Source organism: Mirounga leonina, unplaced genomic scaffold, assembly GCF_011800145.1.
Source record: "Mirounga leonina isolate KUSES-001 unplaced genomic scaffold, KU_Mleo_1.0 Mir_114, whole genome shotgun sequence".
NCBI classification, from domain to species: Eukaryota; Metazoa; Chordata; class Mammalia; order Carnivora; family Phocidae; genus Mirounga; species Mirounga leonina.
Window position 1 is genome coordinate 37,304,588 of NW_023270265.1, and position 6,405 is coordinate 37,310,992.

Genomic DNA, 6,405 nt, shown 5'->3' on the forward strand with positions numbered 1-6,405 from the left:
ATATACCCATGTTTTTTTTAAAATCCCGCATAAACAAATGAGGCCATACGCTCTTAGAAGGCAAGGACCGGGTTTGTCTTTTCTACTGTAGTGATCCTGGGGCCTAGTACAGAGCCTGGCAACAGTGATGTTATTGAACGAAATCGCAGTGGGGCACTATTTCATTGAGTAGATATACCAGAACATGTGTAAGCCTCCCTCTACCGTGGACATTAAAATTGCTTCTAATTTTTCACAGTTATAGGTAACACTGAAATTCTGTTCTTCTTTTTTTTTTTTTTCTATATTGGATTATCATCTATAGCAGATACTGTCAACATCCCATCCCTAGGCCTCTCCCAGGGGTGCCCGAAGACTGCCTCTGGATGGTCTGCTGGTTTCCTGTGTCACCTGACTGGACTTGTTTCCTGGCCATGGAAACATGCTTGGCCTATGTACATGTAGAATAGCTTGGATGTGCTAGCATTAATGTCTCTGAGCAAACCTCAACCAATGGGGATGGGCATTCAAGCTTCCTTGTTCTTCAGCATGGCAACTGACACAATTGACAGGGTGTGTTCTATATCCTCTGTCAGATGGTCTTCACAGGATTGAGCCCCAGCTACCCACCTTGTCCGACTCATTAGTGTATCCATCATCTTCACTTTTCTCTCATTCCTGTTTCCCACGTTTACCCACCCCCTCATCATGCTTCCCAAAATCATCTCCCAAAGAAACTTCTCACTTGCACCAAATCCTTATCTCAGGCTCTGCTTCTGGGAGACTCCAAACTAAGTCATTAACTTTAGGTAGAGTCACAGAAGCCAAACTATTGAGCCAAACCAGATGACTTCTTTAAAGAGCCAAGACTCATATTGATGGGCAAGTCATTTCCATGTAGGGGTTTGCAGGGCTCTTTTATCAACCCTTGATTTTACTGTAAGAATTTGGACCAAGAGCTGGACATTTAGGAAGAAGAGGAGAAAAAATCAACACACTCACCTGCTGGTCTGCACTATAAGATCGGTAAGCCGTTCCATTTGCTGTTCACTTTTCTCTGTTGTTTATCTTGCTTCATTTTATTCCACGTTCCTGGTCAGAGGCCAGTGGTTATAGAATTTTCTCCTTTGTCTCTACCAATGGGAAGGGAGGGCGAATTGAAGGCAGCAGAGAAAAGAACCCTGGAGGAAGGACCAGTGACACGTTGCTTTGCAATATTTCAGCCTTCAGTTCTCCATTACAACCAGAGTCTGGTATTTTGGGGGGGAAATGAAGAGAAACAGACTGTGCTATAAGCAGGTTTTTGTCATTATGAAACCCCCGCAGTTCATGAGGAGTGAGCTTGGTTGTGTTCCAAGATAAAGCTCCATGTTTGGGGATTGTCATAGTGACCCGGGAAGCATAGTTTCTCCAGGGAAACAGAGGAATGCAGTTTCCTACCAGGTTCACTGCCAAGGCCATGACTCCACATGGTAAGAAAACCAAGGCTGTTGTCCTGAAAATGAGGGACAAATCACCCTCTTTTGCCCAAGAATGACTGGATATTCCAAGAAAGCAAGGTCAACTGTGGTTGGATGGACACTGCAGATAGACCTTTGAGGACTTTTAGCATATTGGTGAGGAATCCCTTTCTATTCGGCGCTTGCACCATCGCATGTGGTATTTTTTGTTTTTCTGGTCTTGTGTTTTACAGGATAAAGAGAAGGGTGCCTTGGTCAATGTCAATTTAAAGGCAGTGATTAAACCAGGCATGTCCTCCCTCCAACCGGAAAATGTCAGATGCCTCCCAGTTGTCTAGGTCCCTATAGCCTTCTCAAAACTCCTCAAACGTGTTCAAAGCTCTGTTCTCTGGAGGATTCTAGCTTACTCATAAATCCATTGTGTGGGGAAAGAGAATCACATGGCACCCACAGACCTGATGCGCAGGTGCCTTGGGGAGCAACAGTAGCAGGGTCTCACGTCTGGCCGATTTGGGAACACTTGGTACCGTGTGGAGAGCCCTGCATGGCAGAGACTACTTTATGCTCCCGAGCCAGGTCTCCTTTTCCTTCGGGACACACAGCTAGACAAGATACGCCAGCCTCCCTGGTGGTGAGGTGGGACCACATGATTGGCAGAGGGACATATTCATACTTCCAGGCTGGCTTCTGGCTCTTGTGCCCTTCTCCCCACCCCATCCTTCTGCCATTCTGGCAACTGGATGCAAAGGACTCCAAGGCCCCAGAGGATAGGGGACTAGTAAAACTCTAGAAACCTGGTCCCTGGAGCCATGGCTTGGGGGTGACCTGCCCAGGAGAACTGCTGAGCAGAGCCAACGACATGGGATGTCATGTGAGTGAGAAATCGTATTTCATTCTGTGAAGCCATTGACACTTTGTAGCTGTTTGTTAGGGTCCTACTTCCACTGGCAAATACTGGTCATTTCCTGGCATGCATGTGAGTTCACCGGATGGCCGAGTGCGCTGCTCCGCGGGTCCTGCTGAGCCCCCGTAAGGTCACTCACGGGAAGGAGCATTCCATCACAAAACAGTGGCGAGGGCGTTTGAAAAGCCTGCGATCCACAGCCTTGCTCCGTGGCCTGGGGCCACGGGAGCACAAGCGCCCCGCTCAGGTGAGCAGGGAGGAGCGGCAGGCGATGGGGTGTGAACAGGGCAGAGATGTGCCCCCCGTGCACGCGGGCACATGGCAAAGCGTCAGTGTGGGCCTCCCGCAGCAACTCACAAGCAGCTCAGATCTCCAGTGCATGCCCTTAAGAAACCACATCATAATGCAAAGCAAAACTTCCCGAAATTCTTGGTCTCCCCATCTCTCTGTGATACAGTTCACGCTAGCACAGTAACTGCTGCCCCAGGAGCTCTCCATCCGGGTGCCGAACTCATCCCCTAAAACCTCTCTCCCACCCCTCCCACGCTGTCCCTCTCCCCTGCCCCGCCTCCCCATCCCTCTCCGGAGCCACTCTTTTGTCTCTCTGTCAGGTCTCCACTTTCCAGCTCTGTAAGCCAAGCCAGGCTTTCGGCTAGCCCTGGCCTCCGCATTTCCTGTTGCAGCTCATCGGCTCAATTGATGAGTTGGTCATAAACCCAGAAAGGCCCATAAATGAAAACAGAATTCTCAAGGGTGGCCTTGGGCAGTGCCTGTGCATATACATAAGTTACTATGATTATCATCATCGCAAACAGATTGATCATCAGCTCCACTTCTTATGAGTTATATGACCTTGAGTAAATTCCTTACAGCCTTTAGCCTCAGTTTTGTCCCCCGTAAAATGGGGTGGATGGAGCTCCAGTGGCTTCCCGCCAGAAGGGGCTGCAGTGTAGTGTATGTAAGGGCGGTCAGCGCGTGGCTGCCCGTGAGCAGTGTTGCCCTTCCTGCCCTTTCTGAACTTGACTCCTTCGCCCCCTGTGAGGAGAATCAGGGTGGGGATCCAGCCCAAATGGCGCGAAGGAGGGTAAACTGAGGCCCCGGCCCTCATCAGCACCCCATTTGACGTCAGCTGCTCCAGAGCTCAATCCCGAGTTTCCTGGCCAACTTTCAAGTGACCTTGAAGGAAGCGCTGCTTTTCCGCCTGCCTCCAGCTGAGCGTTTCCACCACAGGGGAAACATGCCCACCCTTCGTCCCCCGGGGTGGGTTGTGAAGGTTAATGAATTGCTATTTGTGAAGTGCTTTGAGATCCCTGGATGAAAGGCCCTATGAAGTCAAAAGCATCGGGATGATGATTAAATTGCCTTGCCTGAGGTCAGACAGCGCAGGACTAGGGGAGCCGGAAAGGGAAGACACATTGCCTTTCTTCCATTCCCCTGCTAGAACAACTAAGACTGGCACTTGTTCTTGTGAAGACGGGCCTGTCCCTCTGTGGGTGGATGTCCTCGGGCCTTCTCATCCTGTCTCCTTTATTCCCGGCACCCTGGTTAGGACCGGATTCGGGCTCCTCACCAACCCTGCTCATTGGAGTGCTGAGCAGCTCCCCGCTCTGGGGGAGACCTCTGGCTTGCAGGGTTTTTAAAAGCCCAGGGAGGCTGTTGTGGGAGGGCCAAAGAATCACACTTGGCCCTGAGACCCTTCTTGAGAAGGAAAGGACACAGTCTTTCTTATGCCAACTGGCCCGCCAAGCTAAGGAAGACCTCTGCCCTGGCCGAAGGTGCAGGGTTGTGGTGGTTGTGGGGGTGGGGGGTTGGGGACCCCACACCGCCGGCAACCTCCTACACCCCACTTTCTCTTCCCTTTCTTTTCCTTTTCCGTTCAACCAGCCTCACAGTGGTGATATTTGTCTTACAAACATCTCCTGCCCACCTTTGTCTTTTCCTGCCCCCACGTCGGCCGGTGAAGAGCCGATTCATTGCAATTCAGACACCTGTCACTTTCGGATGTCAACGTGGCTGTTGCCACACTGATTAGTTAAGATGAAGGAAAAAAAAATACAGTGCCATATAAATAAAAAATTAGAGACTGTCACGTCGTGGAAAAAGGGCCCACCTTCCAACGCCAGATCTCTCGGCAGAGCAACACTCCTGTTTCCCTGGTATCTCAGCTGAGGGGGATTCATATAATGTCTTGTTTTTAGTGATTAAGTGGTTAATGATTTAATGAACTAAAAAAAAAAATCTCATTTGTTGCTTCCCTTGGACTTGGAAAAAACCTCAAAGAGCTGATTTTCTGTGTACCTCAGTCCAATATTGCTACCTGCTGGGACAGGAACACAGTCTCTAAATAAATTGCTAGTGGCCTTAGGCGGGTGGAAGAGTCTCCCTTTGATCCTGCTGGAGCAGATGAAGTCAAATGTTCAATCAATCAATCACATTCATAACTAGCAGCTACAATCGGGCTGACAACAGCCTATTATTTATTTTTAAAATCATATATTTCATTATTGCAAAACACACAGGCTCTCACGAGGGGGAAGAGACTAAATTATTGATAAGCCATATAGATGATGGAGTTTGTTGTTTCTGACATGCTTGTCACTAACTATTGTCAGGAAGAATTTACTAAGATGTAGAGCCAGGCAAGTTGGCCCGAAATGTATGTCGTGCCAAAGCGGAGATGGGGAGAGGAAACTCTAATGGCCTCTCTCTCTCTTATTGAATTCTTGGAGGTAAAAGGCAGCTGAAGGCAGAACAGGTTTCTATTGTAAAGCAAGACTTGAAAAGCCCCCAATTTGATTGCTACAGAGCAGGAGATTTGGTTCTCAAAATAGCCATGCGTCTGGGAAATGAATTTTTGCTGGTGTCTGTGCATTCCTGGAAATAACAATCGTAACTCTCCAGAATTCCCACATGGACCAGGGCCAGGCATATTTATTCAGGATTGTGTGGCGGGGGGCTGGGGGTGGGAAGCGATGTGCGAACGCAGCCCGAAGTAGAGGGGATGAAGGAGGCTCGCTCCCGACTCCAATCATGGGAGAAGAGGGGGGCGCTCTCCCCACTGCCTCCCCTTTCCAAACCCATGAGCTGCCAGGGTGCTCTCCATGGAGGTGGCCTCCCTGTGGACCTGCAATTGAACTTCTCCACTCGACTTAGGAGAAGGACGACCAGTCAGAAAAATGCTCAGCTCAGGTTTCTTTTTTTTTTTTAAAAAAGATTTTATTTATTTATTTGAGAGAGAGAGAGAGAATGAGAGAGAGAACATGAGAGGGGGGAGGGTCAGAGGGAGAAGCAGACTCCCTGCCAAGCAGGGAGCCCGATGTGGGGCTCGATCCTGGGACTCCAGGATCGTGACCTGAGCCAAAGGCAGTCGTTTAACCAACTGAGCCACCCAGGCGCCCCTCAGCTCAGGTTTCTGTGTGTGCTTTTCTTTTCTGTTTTCTGAGTCACCAGTTGGGGAGGCCATGGCTAACTGCGAGCCCTGGTGATGCTTACAGTCGCCACTGGTCCCCTCATCTGAACAGTGAGGGGTTGGACAGGAAGATCTCTCGGCACTGTCCCCTGGCTGTCACCTCCATGTTAAGGATCTGCTAGAGGCCCTTGGACTGAGGGAAGGGAAGATGCTTTATTAAGGGAACGTAAATGCTCACGGGTACAGATCAAATTCTATTAGAACAAATACCATTATATTTTAACAAAAACAGCTGTGTAACTAAAGACTGCTCATACCCCCGCCCCCCCGCCATTGGATACCCCCTGGAATGAAAGTACAATGTAAGTAAAATGCAAGCTCCTTTGGAGGTCCAGTTGAGATTTGACTTGTCCTCCTCAATTATTTGCTAATTCCGAGATGACCTCCCAGTGGTTGGGATGGAAGAGAGACCATGCTACGGGTGTGCCCTAGAATCAAAATTTTCTCAAGGCCCTTCCAGATCAGTCTGTCCAACACCTCCCCTCCCTATTTCACAGATGAGAAAACAGTGTCAGAGAAGTTGAAATCAGACAGCCAGTTGGTGGCAGATGGGGAACGAGATCCTGACCCCCAACCCCTTCCTTAAGATAACC